The sequence below is a fragment of the Leptodactylus fuscus genome, chromosome 3, assembly GCF_031893055.1.
Source record: "Leptodactylus fuscus isolate aLepFus1 chromosome 3, aLepFus1.hap2, whole genome shotgun sequence".
Taxonomy (NCBI): Eukaryota; Metazoa; Chordata; class Amphibia; order Anura; family Leptodactylidae; genus Leptodactylus; species Leptodactylus fuscus.
The window spans coordinates 102,238,063-102,258,007 of NC_134267.1; the positions used below are offsets into that span (position 1 = coordinate 102,238,063).

The window sequence follows — 19,945 nt, forward strand, 5'->3', positions numbered from 1 at the left end:
CCCCCTCGGCTTATACTCGAGTCAGCAAAATTTTTTTTTTTTTTTTTTTTTAGGAGGGGGGTCTATGACCAGCCGCAATATCAATGTATAGAATCTCCCATAAAATAGTGGGGGGAAAAAAGAAGCTTTAAAAAAAAATAAAAAAATAAAAGTTCTAAATCACTCCTTTCCCTAGAATACATATAAAAGTAGAAAATGACTGTGAAACACATACACATTAGGTATCCCTGTGTCTGAAAGTGCCTGGCCTATTGAATATAGGGTATCTGCAGTGCTCCGGTTCTGTCGGGAAGGGGTTAATAGGAGCACTACAGATACCCTATATTCAACCAGGCTGAATTCCAAGTGGGGGAAAAAAAAAACAGACCTCAAGTTCAGGGAAGGGGCAGACAGACAACCAAAATACTCCCTCCCCTTTCCCAGCACCCAGCATCTACTGTATCCAAAAACTCTGAACATTTTAATTTTTGAAATTTTCCAGTAGCTACTGCATAAGCTACGCTTATACGCGAGTCAATAATAATTTTCTCATTTTTTTGTGGTAAAATTAGGGGCCTCGGCTTATATTCGGGTCAGCTTATACTCGAGTATATACGGTAACCCCGCATGGTGAATGCTGTAAAAAAAAAAAAAAAAACCCAGAAATAATTATATTTTGCTATTTCATGAAAACTGGAATAAAAAGTGATTAAAAGGTTGTAAGCACCTCAGAATGGTACCAATAAAAAGCACAAATTGCCCTGCAAAGAAAAATAGAAATTTTACACCTCTCAGAAGATAGTGATACAAAAATAATTCATTAATTGTTTGTTTTTTTAATGAGGTATTATTCTGAAAAATTTGGAAAATATAACAAAACAAAATAAGTTAGATATTGTAATCAAACTGAACAATAGAATAACAATAAAATGTTACTTATTCTAAAAATGCTAAAAAGCAATGCCAGAAATATATTTTTTTATCGCTCCCCACAAAAGAGTAAATAAAATTTAGTCATGTCCCCATATAGTTATATCACCAGAAAGCTAGAAACAATTATAGCTTTCCCTAGTTTCACACTAGCGTTCTACTTTCCGTTCTTCAGATCCATTTGGGGACCTGAAAAATGGCAAGCTGACCCATTTAAAAAGCGGTTACCCTCTGAAACCCACGGACCCCCTAGGCTATATGCCAGGTCTGCCAGGTTTCCGCCTGAAAAATGAGTAAAAATGCAGACAGAAAAGTCCTGCCTGCACAACTTTGTATTTGCATCTTTTAAACAGGTTTGGTGACAGAAAATCGAAAAGGATGAAAGACAAAAAATGCCAGTATAAACTTAGCCTTATACAATGCAACAACAAAAAGAGCTTGTTTAATAGTTTTTGGAGTGTGTTTCTACTGACACAAGCAGGACACAAAATATTGGGCACTGAAATGGTGTATCTTTGGAAACCTTGAAATTTTCACTTTTCATCAGCTGTGCATTCATTCTTCGAAACTATGTTACTGCAGCACTCAATGGTTAAAAATGTTCTCTTGATAAATTTTTTAAGGTGTATAGTTTATAAAATGTGGTCTCTTCTTGGGAAATTCCACTTTACTTGCACATTTAAGGTCCATTCACATGGAGGAAAATGGGGAGGAATTTGGTGTGGAATCTTCCACACTAGAAAAAAAAGCCTTCAATTGATTTCAATGGGTTCTGGTAGCTTTTTTTTCCACTAGCTATAATTGTATTCAAACTGCATAAAAAATGCATGCAGTTTTGATGTGGTTTTTGGTGTGGTTTTCTAATTTTACAAGTGAAAAAAATTTGTTCAAGCTGTAAATTCAAAAACTGCACTAGAAAAACCACTGTGTCGAGTTGTCCTTTGTTTCAGTCTATTGGAGGACTATGCTATAATGGGTGTTATGAACCAAATGCAGTACAAGACAGATAGTAACGGAAAACCGCATTCCCCTGCATACCAAGGTAAAACAGCGCTGAGCATCCAACACCCACCAAACTGAAGCAGAACTAGGCCCCAGAGGGCTTCACCAGAGCTCTAGATGGTAGAGATGGACTTGGTTGACTCTGAGGCCGAGAAATCCAGCCGCCCAGAGAGCCCCAAATGCACAGCACACCACAAGTCACATCATGACCCAGAAACCCAAAAAAACCTCACCTCAGCAAATGTAGAAGCAGATCAAACTGGCAACAGAGATGGATGCAGTTGCAGGAGTATGTCAGAAGATGGCAAAAGCACTGTAGAATTGTCGTACTAGCCAGGTCAGCACAGGAGATCATGTAGTACAAAAGGATGAGGCGTAAGCGTAGTCACACAAGCTGGGTCGACCACTGGAGGTCACATGGTATAGAAGGATGAAACGTAAACGTAGTCAGGCAAGCTGGGTCAAACAATGAAGGTAACACAGCACAGAAACACAGGTCAAGGAGAAGTGGCCTAGGAGACAAGCAGGTTCACAACAGGTGGCAAAAACAGAGGAACAAAATCGGCAGGCAGAAATTGTAGTCAGGAGAGTAAAACGGGTAGTTCAGACAGCAGGACAGCGGGAAAGCGCGGGGAGGAGCTGACAAACAGAAAAAACTGAATAGCCAGCAGCAAGCCGGAGCCAGAGTCTAACTTAAATAGGCTTTGGCCCAGCGCATGACCCCTGACCTGGAACTCCACGGTCCAGTAAAGAGGAGGCCGGCAACCCCCGTAAGCAACTGCAGAGGCTCTGGTCCTCCACCCAAAGAAAAAGGAAGTAGCGGAAAGGGAACCGCAAGAGGAGAATGCAGGCAACCTCCGTGCATCTTCGCAGAGGTACCGGCCCAGCTCCTGCAATGGGATCTTTCGGGTGTCCATTGTTTTAAAACTGAAACTGACAGAAAAAAAGTTTCTTGGTGCAGGACTATTTCGTTAATCGATTTCAGACGGACACTACGACGGGAGATTCTGGCGCAGATGTGAGCTAAGCCTGAATAAAAATCAGTCCATGGTCATATGATGAACACATTGGTACACAACTCATTACCAGGAAGACATCTGATCTTTATCTGAGACTATCGAGCTGTGCACCTGTGTGTTCCTCACATGACCATGGTCTGATTTTTATCCACACTACTCCCAAGGTGACAGAAAATTACAGGCCTCACAGAGTCCATAAATAAGTATATAAATATTGTGCTACCCTTCCCCATCTCCCCATAAGGGTCCAAAGTGTAACAGAAGGGGTATAAAATGAGACTGACAGCAAGTACTGATATTGAAAATAATAAAGAATTACAACCTAAATTGTATTCCATGTTAATATTACACTTAATTATACAGGGATTTAGCCTTATGTATAAAGAGCTGGAATGCCCCTTTAAAGTGAATCGATGGAAGATGTATATATAAGTATTTTTCGGACTATAAGACGCACTGGACTATAAGACGAGGAAGAAAATAGGGGGAAAAAATTTTGAGGCAAAAAATTGTAAAATATTTAATATATGGGAGTTGTAGTTTTGCAACAGCTGCAAGGCCACATTGACAGGTGACCCTGCAGCTGTACAGGGACGCATAGTGTTTTTTTTTTTTTGCGGGGCCAGATGTACTTTTTGTTATACCATTTTGGGGAATATCTATTGCTTAGATCACCTTTTATTGAAACAAAAAATCCGGCGGTTTAGCACTTGTGATTTTCACGTTCACCGTACAGGAAAACTATTAGTAGACCGGGCATTTTCGGACACAGGGATACCTAATGTGTATGTGTTTGACATATGATTTTCTACAGTTATATATATTCTAGGGAAAGGAGGTGATTTAGAACTTTTATTTATTTCATTGTTTTATTATATATTTTTAAAGCTTTTTTTTTTTTTTTTTTTTTTTTTTTTACTATTTTATTCCCCCCCGGGGGCTTGAACCTGCCGTCATTTGCAAGTCACATTCTGTATATTACTATTACGGCTGGTCATAGACTAGCCGCAATGGTAATATAGCAGTGACAGGCCTGGGCTCCCGGCTGTCACCCGAACAGGTCGGCTCCTGCGATATCGCCACGCAGGAGCCGGCCTGCAACTCTACAGGTATGGGGCCGGTGGGGACCGGCCCCGGGGGAGCAGGGGCCGCCAATACAGACCCGGCATCTGCTGTACTAGAGAGGCGGATGCCGGCGAGGGATAGACGCTGGCACAGGTGCCGGGGCCTGAGACATCGCTGCGCTCCTCTGCCCTGCATGAAGCCAGCGGCAGGGGGACGGAGGAGCGGAATAGCATCGCCCCTGCCGCTGCTGGCTTCATGCAGGGCAGAGGAGCGCAGCGATGTCTCAGGCCCCGGTACATGTGTCGGCGTCTATCCCTCGCCGGCATCCGCCTCTCTATTACAGCGGATGCCGGGCGGCCACATTCGGACTATAAGACGCACCCTTCTTTTCCCCCCAAATTTTGGGGGGAAAAGGTGCATCTTATAGTCCGAAAAATACGGTACATACCATTGTGTTTTTCATACATTGAGCTCATTAGCGTCACTTTATGAAGATAAAAGTAATGGTCTGTGCAGCTTGATATAATATTCTTGATCAATATACTTCCAGCCATCCACGAAGAACAGAATAATTAATTTGCAGAGATTTAATGAAGCAGGTAATGCTTTGAGTAGAGATAGCTGATGTTATTTTCACATTGATGCCCTTTGATCAGCTGCAATATGCTAAAGCATTGTACTAAAGCAATGTGCAGTTTTTATTCATCCGGTGTGACATATTTTAGTTATCATTTTTAATGGTGCTAGCTATTAGCATTGCTATCACATTAGGCACGCCAAGGATACAGTCCTCTCCAGTGAAATGTGGAGCAATTGCTCGCAACCAGTTGTAAGTATTTTTCCTTTTTGTATAGAAAACAGTGAGCAGAAGATCAAGCTATTTACAACTGGTACAGCACTGCAAGCCAAAGACAGACTCCCAAACACCTCTACCAGTGCTTGCCGCAAGGCCAGATGGACCTTTCAAAATTTGACAGTCTGACTTGTCACCAGCGGTAACTGTACAAGAAATGTAACATCTTTGCCTGTTGCGGTCTCTGCGCCACCCACCACGCTGCAGCGCAGGAGGCATGTTCAGTTATGATTCATTGAATTTGGTTCTTGTTGCTCTGTCTGAACTCTGCTCTATTCCTTCATCTCTGAATTTATTTTCCACCACACCTATCTCTTACACCTTGTTTCCCTCTGATCCTCAAATAGTTAATCTTAGCCTTACCTGCATGATCTGCCTATAAAGCCTGGGGCAGGTGCTGTACTTCCTATAAACAGGTCATAAGCCAACACGTTTACTGGCTATTGTGACTCTGTCCTCGCTAAGCTGTTCTCTTTGCTATTGTATTGTTTTGTATCGTATCTCTGGCTTTTACCCTTGGCTTGCTGACTCCACTTCTGTGTTGTCTTGTCCACATTCTGTGTTTACACTTATTTAGAGAAGGGAATGTCATCCAGTTGTCCCTGTCATTAGTACAGTTGAGGTAAGTAGGTAGGGGCAGGGGCCGGGTCAAGTTTAGGTCTCACAGTCTCTGTATTTCCCTTCCTCCCTGTTTTCAGCAGCAGCACTGGGGAATTGCTCAACTGGCAATTCCCTTACAGGTAATAAATACTCCACTAACTGAAACCAAACCAGATCCCACAGTTGACTTAAAGAACAGATCAGAAAGAGGAGAATAATCATCCAGGCAAAGGGTCAAAATCAGGGCAGTCATCAGAGGCAGATTCAGGAAACAAAACCGAAATCTAATAGAAGTTCAAGGGTCAAATCCGAACGAGTACAGAAGGTCTCCTCAGCTGCTAATTGGACAAGCCCAAGGAACTCCTGAAACTGCAGAAGCTTCCCAGGTTGACACTGTTACCTTAAAAGTATAGCAGTCGACAGGGTCATAATTTATTTCTCGAAATTGAAATTGTAACTTCATGAAGGAAGTGTCTTGGAATTATGGAAATCACAGGAGGCTAGGTATGTTAATGACATGCAAATGATAAAAAAAATTTAAAAAAATATTAAAAACTTCTCAATTAGTTCAGAATCAAGTATAAGTGCCCTATGCAGAAATAAACAAATTTAAATGCCTCAGAATGTTATCATTGAGGTTCTTAATGGTCGTCAGAGGAATGTCATGCTGAATGCACTTGGGTATGCCAATCATCAACTGGCAATTCCCTTTACAATTGCCAACCCTTGATGTTCCATATTTACTTGATGGGAAACAAGTTGAGAGATGCTGCACATTTAGGCCACATAGGATGCTCACAATTGCATGAGCAAATTCAGCCGAGTGGTCTTCTGTTGAAAAATGGCTCTTGGGTCTGCTTGGAGAAATGGCCATACCAGAAGTTGCACAATAGAACATAGAAACTAAAGGCGAAGGGATCTCTCTTCACAACCTCTACATGTTTATACACAGCTTGTCCATATACTGCTCAGAGAGGCAGTATAAGGCAGCTTCTCACAGTGAGTGTAAAGAGAGTATACAATAGATAGTTGTAGGTCTGACTAGCTGCTTGTGTAATTGCTGATGGAAAGTTAGTCATAGACAGCAAGCAGCTTTCCTGATTGTGCGAAGATCTTTTTTCTGTGTCAATGATTTTTTTTTACCTGCATCATAACCTGTATTTGGAATCCCTTAGCTCCTATATTATGTTCACTTGGACTGTTCTCAGTTATTTGTTTGCTATTTTAGGGCATGTTCACCGGAATTTGAAGCTGAATTTTTCCACTTGACCAAATTCTGCATCAAATTCAGAGTCATATTCTGCACCTGCCAGGTTGTATTTTTTTTCCATCTCTCATTCACTTTATTGTGAGGTATTAGGTGGAATTCACCTGTAGGTTGAACATGATGGGGCATGTGACCTGATGTGTCCATCAGAAAGCCATATTTGAAACCACTACGCATAGATAGTGCATATGCAATGTCTTGTGAAGTGTGTTTCAGTGGTGAAGGCTGCCAATACATATTTTGGCTCTTACATCCTTCCATCAGTATCAGTGTTTAGGACCAAAGCCTTTGGCATGGTCTAATAGGATTATGCTTAGGCAGCTGTGGGAACTTTTAGGCCCCTGGCTGCCAAGTATAAGCATGAGACCCCTGCAATCTTTTCAGGAATGCTGATGCCTCCAGGAGGGAGCCTCCTCTCTCCAAAACCCCTTAGATGCTACAGTTGCCATTTACTGTGGCATCTAAGGAATTAAAAGCCCAAGATCGGTCTGAGCTTGCCAAAGGCCCCACAATATTACATTACAAGTGACGTAGAAATTCACTTGTGGTAATATAAGGCCCATTAGTGAACACAGAAGGTCTATACCCCAGTCAGTAGTGGGTTAAGGGGGTGAAGGAGTTGGTTGGGAGAAAGAAGGGAAGGGGATAGTCACACAAGGTTGGTGGGAGAAAAAGCGAAAGAAAGGAAAAAGGAAATAAAAATGGGGGAAAGACTGGAAATAGGTTGGGAGGGGGTTGGAAAGAGGTAAGGAAGAAAGGGAATGGTGAATGGTGAAGCTAACCAATGCAAGTATAGCCAAAATATGGGACTTTGAAGACCCCTGAGTATAATGATCGGAGGCCCGGGAGAGATAAGGGAACGTAAAAATCACTGTTACTTACCTCTCCACGATCCTGCCAGGCCTCCGTCCTACTTGTTTGACGTCTCTGACGTCACATGAACCCGGCCTGCTTCCCGGGTCATGTGACGTCCAACATCATAGAAGAGGGCCGACAGCGGACAAGAGTGTAGGAGCCGGTGGACATGTAAGTAACAGTAATTTTTTATGTTCTTATTCCCCCAGGTCTCCAATTATTATACTCTGGGGTCCGAGAAGACCCCAGAGTATAATAATTGTTTATGGGTGTCCACTATGGGGTATAATACTGTGTGCAGGGGCCACTATGGGGTATAATACTGTGTGCAGGGGCCACTATGGGGTATAATACTGTGTGCAGGGGCCACTATGGGGGATAATACTGTGTGCAGGGGCCACTATGGGGGATAATACTGTGTGTAGGGGCCACTGTGGGGCATACTAGTATGTGCAGGGGACACTATGGGGGACAATACTGTATGCAGGGGTCACTATGAGGGATAATACTGTGTGAAGGGGCCACTATGGGCTATAATACTGTGTGCAGGGCCACTATGGGACATAATACTGTGTGCAGGGGCCACTAAGGGACACAATACTGTGCGCAGGGCTTACTAAGGGACATAATAGAGTGCGGAGGAGGGGGGTCGGTCAAGGTCTTCGGCTTCGGTGTCAGTTGGGGGGGGGGGCCATGTCAAAAGTTGGCCACGGGGCCCCGCCATTCCTAGTTACGCCACTGCCTGAGAGGGAGAGGTCTGACCCATAAGCCTGGAGTGAAACTCCATCCAATAATACCAGATGTTTTAAAATTTGTCATATAAGTCATTGATGGAAGAGGTGAGATTTTCCATATTCATCACATCATTGACCTTTGAGATCCACAGTGACATCGATGGCAGGCCGCTCTGCTTCCACATCAGGGGTATGCTTGCCCATACTGCCAATACTAGGAATCTCAAAAGCATTTGTAGACCCGTAGTAGGATGTCACCGTGATGTAAGATGAACAAAGCAGAGCAAGACCCATAACGGCCATGATGCACGGAGATGGTAGTGTTCGGTGGCAAATCTGTAACTGTATTGTAAGCCACACAGACAGGGCAAGTACGTTATAATAGACAGGACTCATTCACGACTTCGAACCCCATCACTTGAAAAAAACCTGACTTTCACCCGGAAACAGAAAGGCATGTCCATAAGCTCAAAAACCAGAAAAAGAAAGCCAAATACAAAACTCAAAAAATAATATAAAAATATTAAATTTATTAATAATAAATAAATAATCACACAAAATAAGCCCAGGCTGAAATTTAGGATGGCCAAGTATTGGACATAAGGCTGAGTAATGTAATGTGGGACCACTAGTCCAAATAGTCCAATAGTGAAAATGAATGACATTCAAACCATGGGACTTCTCCAATGGCATGGAGTGAAGCTTTCGTCTATACAAACCCAGGATTTATCTTTTGTGTGTCTACACCTAGAGATGTAAATCTTTTTTTTTATTCTTTATGTATGTTTCACTCTGGGCTTTGACTTACAGATGTCCTAAATGTAAGAAATATCAATGTGAGACAGTTTTATTTTGCAAAGCCATATAACTATATCCCGCTTGTTTGATAAGAAAATGTCATTCAATAATGGTTGCTATAGATATATAGTGTTACGTCTGGCCTATACTGCCATCTACTGGCAATCTTACATCAAACGTTCTCAATACATCGCACTACAACGCTTCCTCAACCTTCAATGCATACAGTATACAGTACATTATATAAAGATTTCTTGAAGTGGTCATATCTTTACCTGCACAAAATTAACATTACCTTTCAAACCTGGTTTCAAACTTTGCTCACAGTAATGTTTCATTCAAATATGAACCAGAGAATTCAGTATTATACACAGCTGCTCCTCTTATGCTAGGTTCACACTAGCGTTCGGCTTTCCATTCTTTCCATGCTCAAGCGAACCCGAAGAACGGAAATCTAACCCGCTTTAAAAATGGTTATCCATGGAAACCCGCGGACGCTATAGACAAAATGGTGTTTGCTGGGTTTCTGCCCAATTTCTGCCGGAAAAATGCAGAGAGAAAAGTCTTATAGTTATCCTGCGGACAATTTCTCCCACCTGAGTTGTGGATATCTGCAGCTGGCCAGTGCTATTCTTACTCGATCTGTCAGTTCAGATGGACAGCCCTGTCTTGGTAAGTTTGCAGTTGTAGAATATTTTTTCCATTTTTGGATGATGGATTGAACAGTGCTCCTTGGGATGTTCAAAGCTTGGGACATGTTTCTATTAAAAAAAAAAAAAAAAAAAAAAAAAGACAAAAGAAAGAGTGGCACTAAAGCTTCAATCTCAGAGTATAGTCCAAACGATGTAGTTCACACCATGCAGTAATGTAAGGTATATGGAAACAGTCACTGATCAAAGCCTCAGGTGGTGCTCTACACCCAAAAAAAAAATGCATAGAAAAATTGTAGACAAGATGAAGAGAAGAGAAAAGGGGGGCACTCACCAAGTAGGCATAGTTTCATAAAATCCAGTCTTTTATTGAAGAAAAAATCATAAAAACAAACCTGGAGGTTTTTATGATTTTTCTTCAATAAAAGACTGGATTTTATGAAACTATGCCTACTTGGTGAGTGCCTCCCTTTTTCTCTTCTCTTCATCTTGTCTACATGTTTTTATAAGCTAACCCTGCTTTAAACTTCTCCACAACGTTATCTCCAACCTGTCTGGTGAGTTCCTTGGTCTTCATGATGCTGTTTGTTCACTAATGTTCTCTAACAAACCACTGAGGACTTCACAGATAGGTGTATTTATACTAAGACTAAATTACATACTGCTGGACTATTACCTAATTAAGTGACTTTTGAAGGCAATTGTGTGCACTGGATGTTATTTAGGGGTATTTGCACGTCACACTTTTCAGATTTTTATTTGATTAAAATTTTGAAAACCATGTATCCTTTTCATTCCACTTTACAATTATCTTTCTACCTTGTGTTGGTCTATCACTAGACATGAGGGAACACTGTTCAGAACAACCGTTCTGAACAGCACGCTCACAGCACGCTCCCATAGAAATGAATGGAAGCGGCCAGCACGTGGGGGGGGGGGGGGGTTAATCGGCCGGCTGCCGGCAAAGTCTGTGTGCCAGGTGCTACCATTCATTTCTATGGGAGCGTGCTGTTCGGATCGGCTGATCCAAACAGTGTTCGCTCATCTCTATCACTTAAAATACATTTAAGTTCGTTCTTGTAAGGGTCCATTCACACATGGAGTTTTTGGTGAGAATTTTGGCACTGAATCCGTGTCAAAATCCACGTGAAAAAAAGCCTCCCATAGAGTTCTATGGGTTCCGCTAGCTTTTTTTTCCGCTAGTGGAAAAAAAAGCTTCCTTCAGGTGGATTCCACCTGCAAAAACCAATGTGGTCAATGGGAGGCAGAAAATCCACGTGAAAATGTCAAATTTCCTAATTCCTGAAGCGGGTTTTTTCCTAAGGGTCCATTCACACAGAGTTTTTTGGAAAGGATTTTGGCGAGGAAAAAATCCGCTTCTGGAATTAGGAAATTTGCCAATTCCACGTGGATTTTTGGTCCTTTCTTCTACCCCCATTACCTCACTGTCCCCCTGACTCTAGGGAGGGCGATAATGCCTTCTTTTCCTTTTCCCTCTATTCCTTGTTGGGTTGCACATCCTTTTGCTTGTTTTTTGTTTTGACTATTTGTTTAATTAATTCTCTTATTATAATGTTTGCTCTGCTGCGTCAGAGTGTTTGCTGGTCTCCCCTTGCCTACTCCTCCCAGTCACTGTGCCCCCTCATGATCCCTGATCCTCCCTCTTCCCCCTCCCCCTCCACACTGAGTATTGCTTTTTGCTGGTCTAACTTTAAAAAAGATTTTAATTTAAAAAAAAGGGGGGGTCATATATTGTGTGGGGGCTATAAAAAGGGGTCAGATACTGAGTGGGGGTATAAGAAAGGACTGTTACACTGTTGGGGACCATAAAAAGTGTGGTCATATACCACCTGGAGGGGGTATCCCCCCCATTAGGTATATGATGCCACTTTTTATGGCCCCATGTGGAGGGGCGAAAAAAGGGGGTCAGATATACTGTGTAGAAGGCCAGTTATATACCGTGTGGGGGAGAAATAAAGGAGTTATAAATCGTGCGGTGAGCCAGTTAGAAGGGGTCATATACTGTGTGGAGGACCAGAAAAATGAGGTCATGTATTGTCTTGTGGGCCAAAGAAAGGGGCTCTTGTATCGTTTAGAGGACCAAAAAAAGGGTATTATATATTGTGTGGAGACCAAAAATAAGGTAGGTGTTATACTATGTGGAGGCTAAATAAGGTGATTTTTTGATCTGCCAATGGGGGGCCTGTCCTAATTAAGCAGGCCCCCACATGAGGATAGACAGCTTCTTTTTTTTTTTTTTTTTTTTTTTTTTTTTTGGGGGGGGGGGGGGGGGCTTCTATGGTTTACCTCAGACAGCAAAGAGAATAGGATCACCCCTGCATGGAGTCACAGTTATCTGCTGGAATATAGGAGCATTCTAGGTACGTCTGCCACTGCTGGTGCAGCTGGTCGGTGTCAGTGTCGTGGCTATGGTTATGCTGCAAAGTGAAAAATTCATCATGGCTGCTGACACTGCTGCATTTTATTCTGTCATGTTTATCTGTTGCACTGGCAGGAGAGGTGGAGTGCTGGCTGAGTGAGGTGGACTAGGAGCAGGCACAGGCCAACTGCGTATGCATGCGACTTTTACTTGAAGTGATCTTCCTAAATACTGCGGCAGGCTCGTATTGGCCCACCGTGGTACTGGTGAATCCCCAGTGGGCCCGTCCCTTTAGGGGGCCCTATTCAACCCTCACTGCTTTTTTTGATAGACAGTGGAGATGCGGTAATGGCCTTTATTTATTTACCGCTCCCTACTCCTGCTCCCGGACTCTCCTCTTCTCTCTTCAGCCTCCAGGGGGCTCCTGTATGCCACACATTACATCATCGCATCCCGGGGCCATTGAAGGCTGAAGAGGGAAGAGAAAAGACTATAAGAAGGAGTAAGCAGCAATAAGTGAATAAAGCCAGGTTCTCTCCGATCCTACCGATTCGGTTGTTAAAATCAGATTAAAGAACTGGGGAGAATTAATGCTGCTGACTTGGTTCTGCTACTGATAGAGCAGGAAGCCACAGACACACGTCACAAAAAGGTGGTGTCAGCCGCTGATGAGATCCTGGGTCCGGACCTGAAAGGAAGGTAAGTTTAATGGGGCTGGGGGGCATGTCAAAGAGATGTCGGCCGCCACCTCCAAAAAATCTTGTAGCACTATATAGTATAGACTGCGAATATGCAATCCATATTATACTGTGCTTGGGCCACTTTGGAGCATATGGTACTGTGTGGGGGCACACATTTCTCCCTCACTTCTAGTATCTATGATTTCTACCACTGATCTGCCTGTAATCAATGAAATCTGACTATACTGTCCTATTCTTTTGATTCTCTAACTCTATTGAATCTATTGCAACTTGGAGGCTTTTAGAACTCATTGTTCTGTCTCTTGTAGTGAGATGAATCCCAGAACCATCTGTACATCCACAATCACTGCAATGCCTGGTGGCCGTAGTTACAGCACCTTGTATTGTGTATATGACATCAGTACTGTATGGTGTCCACATACTGTTAGGTTTTGGATGAGAGGCTGTCAGGTGGCCGCAGAACGTCATAGTGACAAGACATATGTCTGTTCTGTATTTTACTGCACAATACATGTGGTGGTGGTCACTTTAGTTTGTTTTTTGCTAAAAACCTAACCTAACCTAATTCCTTATTTGGAATAATTGCATTGAACCTGGCTTGTAACATATTGGTTCATCAATCTCTAGTACTGTATATTGAAATCCAGAGGACATTCACCATTATTCCATCATTTACTTATCACTGTTCTGAATCTTGGTCATTTTGGATATATTTTTGTGTTTGTAAGAAATCCCTCATGTGTGTTTGTTTTGATACGGTCACCTATATGATGATCAAATAAAACACCAAAGAAGATTTGTGCACATCTTTCTGCACATACATTGCTCCTCTGACCCACATATTGGCACACAAAGCATTGGCACTAAATGCAACGCCTTTATGGGCCCAAAAATAAGTACACTACATCATGGTTGACAACATATTTTTCAAGGAACTGCACCACCCAGTGTAACATTGTCCATGTACCACCTCTCTATTTGTTATGCCCTTTGTCCAGTATTCAAGATTTTGAAATAGAAGCGACCGTAAAATACAATGTTACAAGCACTATTGTTCAAAACAATGATCCGGAAAAGAAGTTGTCAGATGACTTTTCTAATATATTCTAATGCCTGCTTTCTTCCAGCTGTTCCTGAGTCTGAAACAAATTTACAACATTTTTGTTTGGAGGCAGACTTATTATCCTGGAAAATAAAAAAAAAATAAAAAAAATTAGACAGTAGCTACTCACCAACTAGCGACGAATGATGAAACTAAAAATAGTAATTTATCACTTCTGCAACCAAATAGTGACTTGTCCATATATAACTTTATTATTTTGTCCCATAAAGATTTCATTTGCCAGTATCAGTAATATGCAGCCTTGGGTCTCGCCAGTGACCCCAGGCTGTCTGCTGCCCCCAGTACCTGGTTGATCCTGCCGACATTGGAGGAAGTGAGCGTATGTGTTTGCAAAGGCTCACTTCCTCTATAGATTGCAAGACATGAGCAGTCTCATAGAGAATCAGTGATTCTTTCATCAAAGCATCAACTGATTCAAGTGTCTTAAAGGTACACAAGAAAAAGTGAAAAAAAAATTATAGAGTTGTAAAGCCTCAAAAATCCCTTTTTTCTATTGAAAATGAATTATATAAAAAAATATATAAAAAATTAATAAAAACGCATATTTGGTATCGCCTGTTCGTAACAACCAGAAACAGTTAATATAATTTATTCAATAAGTTGTAGGCAACAAAACAAATGGTGTTATTACAAAATGCATCTCATCTCGCAAAAAAATTAGCCCTGATATGGCCACATCACTCAAAAAAATAAAGAAAATATAGCTTACACAATGTAAGGACAAAACCCCCCAAAATCGCCAAATCATTAGAACACAACTGGCAATGGCAGGAAGAGAATGTATAAGCCGTGTGAGCGTATATTGGGGGACACACCAGATTTAGAGCTTACAACGGAAAATAAACTATAAGTGACCCCCAGAGTGACCCTCCCCAATCACAGGAGCTATTGGGGAAATAGTAGGGAATTTGGTGTATCCAATGTACTCCGCACACCTTTGTATTCACTCTTCACTATCCAATGCGCATTCTTGTCTGGGATATTAATGCTCACTACACCCCCTGATAAATTCTTTGAGGGGTGCAGTTTTCAAAATGGGGTCACTTTTTGTGGGTTTCCATTGTTTTGGTACTCTAGGTCTAGGGGCTCTGTAAATGAGACACTATTCCAGCAAATTCTGATTTTGAAACATCCAGTGTCGCTCCTTTTCTTCTATGCGCTGCTGTGTTCCCAAAAATTAGTTTACACCCACATTTGGGTATTTCTGAGCCTGGGAGAATTTGCATAACAAACTGTGATGTGCATTTTCTCCTTTAACCCTTTGTAAATGTGTTAATTTTAGGGATAAATGAATGTATTATTGGATAAAAATGAAATGTCCAAATTTCACCTCCATATTCTTTTAATTCCTGTGAAATGTTTAAAGGGTTAACAAACTTCGCAAATGCTTTTTTGAATTATTTGAGGGGTGCCGTTTTAAAAATGTGGAGATATATGGGGGTTTCTAACATATAGCCTTTATAATCCTCTTCAGAACTGAAGTTGTCCCTAAAAAATGAGTTTTGCCAATTTTCTTGTAAATCTGGAAAATCGCTGTTACGCTTCAAAGCCTTCTAACGTCCAAAGTAAATTAAAGGACGATTAAAATATGATGCCAATATAAAGCAGAGATTTGGTAGATAATATTTATTAATGTATTTGGATGGTATGACTATTTTCCTGAAAAGCAGAGCACTTTACATTTTGAAAATTGCAATTTTTTTCTAAATTTCCATCAAATTTCCAAATTTTTTATAAATCAATTCAAAAATGTTGTTTATTGTTTACCACTTACATGAAGTACAATGTGTCATGAAAAACAAATCTCAAAATCACTTGTATAAGTTATAGAGTCTCAAAGTTATTGCCATATAAAGCAGCATGTCAGTTTTGAACAAATGAGGCCTGGTCCATAAGGTACTTTTAGACCTAGTCCTTAACCGGTTAAAACAACAGTCACTGCCTTTTTCGCATGTCTGCAGCCATTTTCTTGTGGCCACTTACACGAGTGCATGCACAGTATGCTCGTGTAAGAGGCCACAAGAATACGTGACATTTAAATCCAGAAGAAACCATCAGAAGAAGACATCATGGAAAGACGTGCCAGAAAAAGACAGAGGCCATCGCTGGAGAGTTTTCTCGTAGCACAGGAGACACCCCCAGTGCTGTTTGAGCCGGTACCATACACGCGGCGCTATTTTGCGGCGGCCACAAAATAGCGCTGCGTGTATGGTACCATCTCCCATTGAAAACAATGGGAGCGTATATGGCCTGCAAAAGATCCCGCGGCGTCTACGTACCAAATGACGAGCCACAATACTCCGTGTGAACCCAGCCTTAGTCTTAAAAAATGGAATTGTGATGATAAAACCCTGTTAAACATCTTTAGGGTCAAAGTACAAACTAAGAATGCATATTCTCCTTTAACCCCTTATGAATGTGCAAATCGTTATTTAATAAGCAAAGACAAAACACATCGACCAACATTTACCACTGACATGAAGTACAATGTGTCATGAAAAACAAGCTTAGAATCACTTTGATAAGTTAATGCATCTAGAAATTATTACCACTTAAAATGAGAACTGTCAGATTTGAGACCTGATCCATAAGTTAGTTTTGCCTTTTTATTCCCCCAAGGGGTTAAAGAACATCATTTTTTATAAACAATGCTTCAGTTTAGGGAAAAGCCAACCATTAATTGCTAAAAAAAAAAATAAATAAATCTGAGGGCAACATAATAATATTGGTCGTAACAGTATGTAGCAGCGCCATAGCGCTATTTTCATATTTCTTTAGGTTCCAGGACTTGTTAGGATTGCAAAGACCAAACATTACCGTAACCAGCAAAAATTTGTATTCCCAGTTATTGATTACCATTGGCAACTGCATCGTATCTTGGTGTTAAATGGCCATTGGCCCTGTACAGGAATGAGTAGTGTGACTTTTCTGCCTTTGCAAGTCTTGATGGATTATTGATGATGGCGTCTTCCAGATTAGGTAAATTAATCTTAACTCCTCGGACAAGCCCCTTCAACTGTATTTTGATAGAGCTTTTCAAATAAAAGAACATACAAGATAGTAAAAAAGTAAGTGACATCAATACATGTGAAAACTCAAATACAGGAACAGGTGAAATGAGTCAACATTAACATACAAAATAATAACAATCAGTGAGTAGTAAAAAAAAACAAAAAAAAACAAAACAATGTGTGGTCCCAGGGGAGGATTCGGCATCAGAGACTGAATTGTAACCGGAACAAAGAACAATAAGACTGTAGGAAAGAGGAAGCTAAAAGGAATGGGGGAGGCAGTAAGGACTGGCCACACTCCACTGAGGATCATCGCTTCAGACCTGTACTCATGTTTAGGTGAGCCAGAATGAGTCCCAATTGTTCCCAGATTGTATTAAATCAGTCAATGGTGTTGCTAGTGGAGGTTGTCAAAAAATCCATGGTTCCAATCTCTCAACCAAATGATTAAATCTATTTCCAGGGTCAAGCAATCAGTTCTAGCAGAAGTGAAGTAATACTGCAGTAGCCTGGTGGAGTGTTTATCTACAGAGAGTACATTGAATAAGTAATGTATGGGATCAAAAGGGGAATTGTGTTTGACAATTGTGGCAACTAAATTAGTAATCTCTGAACAGAAAGACCAAACTAAAGGTCAGTCCCAAAAAATGTGTATAGGGTGCTGCTATAGTCCTGTTCAACCAAGTATTGCAGATACACGCTTATGGTCTGTGACATCAAGCGCATTGTGGACTTTGAAATAGAACAAGTGAGCTACAACAAATTCTCTCTGGATCTTGAAAAAATAGTAAAAATGCTTGGATTGTATACTGGCAGATAGGTTAAATGTTTATGTGACATAAGCATCTATAAATTTCTTAGAGAGAAGTAGAGTAATAATTCCTGCACACACTATTATGCCCCATAGTGGACTCCTACGCACACTATTATGCCATTGTGGACCACCCATGAAGACTTATTATACTCTGGGGTCTTTTCAGACCCCAGATTATAATGATCGGAGAACCAGGTGAAGATACAAACATAAAAACTACTGTTACTTACCTCTCCCTGGCTCCGGTGCACTCCCCACTGATTTTGGCCATATTCAATTTTGTACAGACGTCATGTGAGCCAGGCCTGTGTCACGACGTAAAATGACTTAGGGCCACTTAGGATGTCATCAAACAGGGCTGCAGACTGCCGGAACTGTTTTACATGTTCCCTTACCTCCCCTGGTGCTCCAATTGTTATGCTCCGGGGTCTGAAAAGACCCAGGAGTATAATCATATCAGTGTTTGTGGGGTTCATGGGCCTGCGGCCTCACTTACCAATCCTCGCTCCTGATCTGCAATCGCAGAAGGGGAAGCACAAGCAGCCGTGAGCAGTAGCAGAGATCGGTAAGTATATAGGGCCCGTTACCTGCTCGGGTTACTCCAGCAGGTAATGGCCTATTTAAAAGGCCACTACCACTGCTACCCCAGTAGTCACACCACTGTGACTGTGGCATCATTGCAAGATGGAATTCTGTACTTAAGAATTGGAGGTTTGCACAAACATGCATTGGAGACCCCCAACCTACTAGAAAAGCTGAAATTAATTGCTGCCCATGTCACCAATGTGCATAATTGGAAGTTGCGTTTTAAATGCAAACATGTCCCCTGGACAAACAAAGGCAAAGGTGAAAATGGATGAAACCTGAAACATCAGCTCATAATGCCTTCAAGGATAAAGTCTTGCATCCCAATCTTCAGATAGAACTGGTATATTTATCTTAGTTTATACAACGGAGCAATTTGGAGTAATTTCACAACGTGATCCTAGGATAAGCAGCATAATGATTGTGGTTGCATGGGGTGTGCCTGGACCACAATAATAGCGGTTAGGGAAAGCCTAGATCACCGACTACTATACATATTGTTAATGGAAAGGGAGGAGACTAAAAATAATTAAAAAATATATATTTATACTCACCTATCCCGGGCATAGCATCCTCTCCAGGCTCTTCCGGCCTGTAAATGGAGTCATGCATAATGACTTTATCACGCCCCACATGACCATTGAGACCTAATCACAGGCTCTAGCAGTAACGTCTGGGGCAAGTGACCTCAGGCGTCAGGCAGAAGAGGACCAAGGAAGATACTGAAGACAGCCGGACAGAGCATGGACGCCCAGGAGAGGTGAATATAAAATTTTTGTTATTTTTAATCACTTCCCCTGGGCCTTCACTATTTATAATCTGGGATCTGAGGAGACCCCAGAGTATAATAATAATAGCAGGGGCTCTGAGGGAAGGGGGGCTCTTGGGAGCATATAATACTGTGTGGGGGTCACTGTGGAGCATATGATACCGTGTGACGGCTACTTTGGAGCACTGTTTACATGCCGGGCGCTGCTCACTCACCGTATTCTTAATAAATGCAGTTGTGGGAATTACAGATGTATCCCTTTCAAGCATCCGACATATCCCTTCAGCATTAGTAACTGTCACTATCAAGAATTTGCTCTAGGGAGGGGGCCCCAGACAAAAGCTTTCACTGAGGCCCGCATCATTATAGCATGAATGGAACGGTCATGTATTCAGCTGTCTGATATTGAGTAAAACACCAACTTGAATCACCCTCATACAACTGTGGAGTAAGATATTTTTTATTATTCTTTTTAATAAGCAGTTACCTGCTGGGGTAACCCCACTGATCAAGGCTCCATTTTGGAGAAGATCGTCTGCACCTCTTATATGCACCCTTACAGGGACAGGAAAAAAGACTCATGAGGGAGGCAGGGGAGGGCTATTTAACCTCTTTCATGCTTTTCCCTGTCCCTATTAGGGAAGTGGGATTCAACCTACGATCGTGCCATCAAGGAGAGCGTTTTGTTGAGAAATAAGTGTCTGGAGTGTTTGGAAAAAGTAGAGATTTCTCAAAGCAAAAAGTCTCCTTTACAAACGTCTATTTTTAGAAAAAGGGGGAAATTTTGTTTAGCTACAGCCCACTATTTGT

The 19,945-nt window shown here is 41.6% G+C and overlaps 1 pseudogene; it reads right to left on the reverse strand.

The window, feature by feature from the left end:
• Positions 1-13,602: 13,602 nt before the first annotated feature.
• Positions 13,603-13,722, reverse strand: LOC142198722 (small nucleolar RNA SNORA17; annotated as a pseudogene).
• Positions 13,723-19,945: the final 6,223 nt, after the last annotated feature.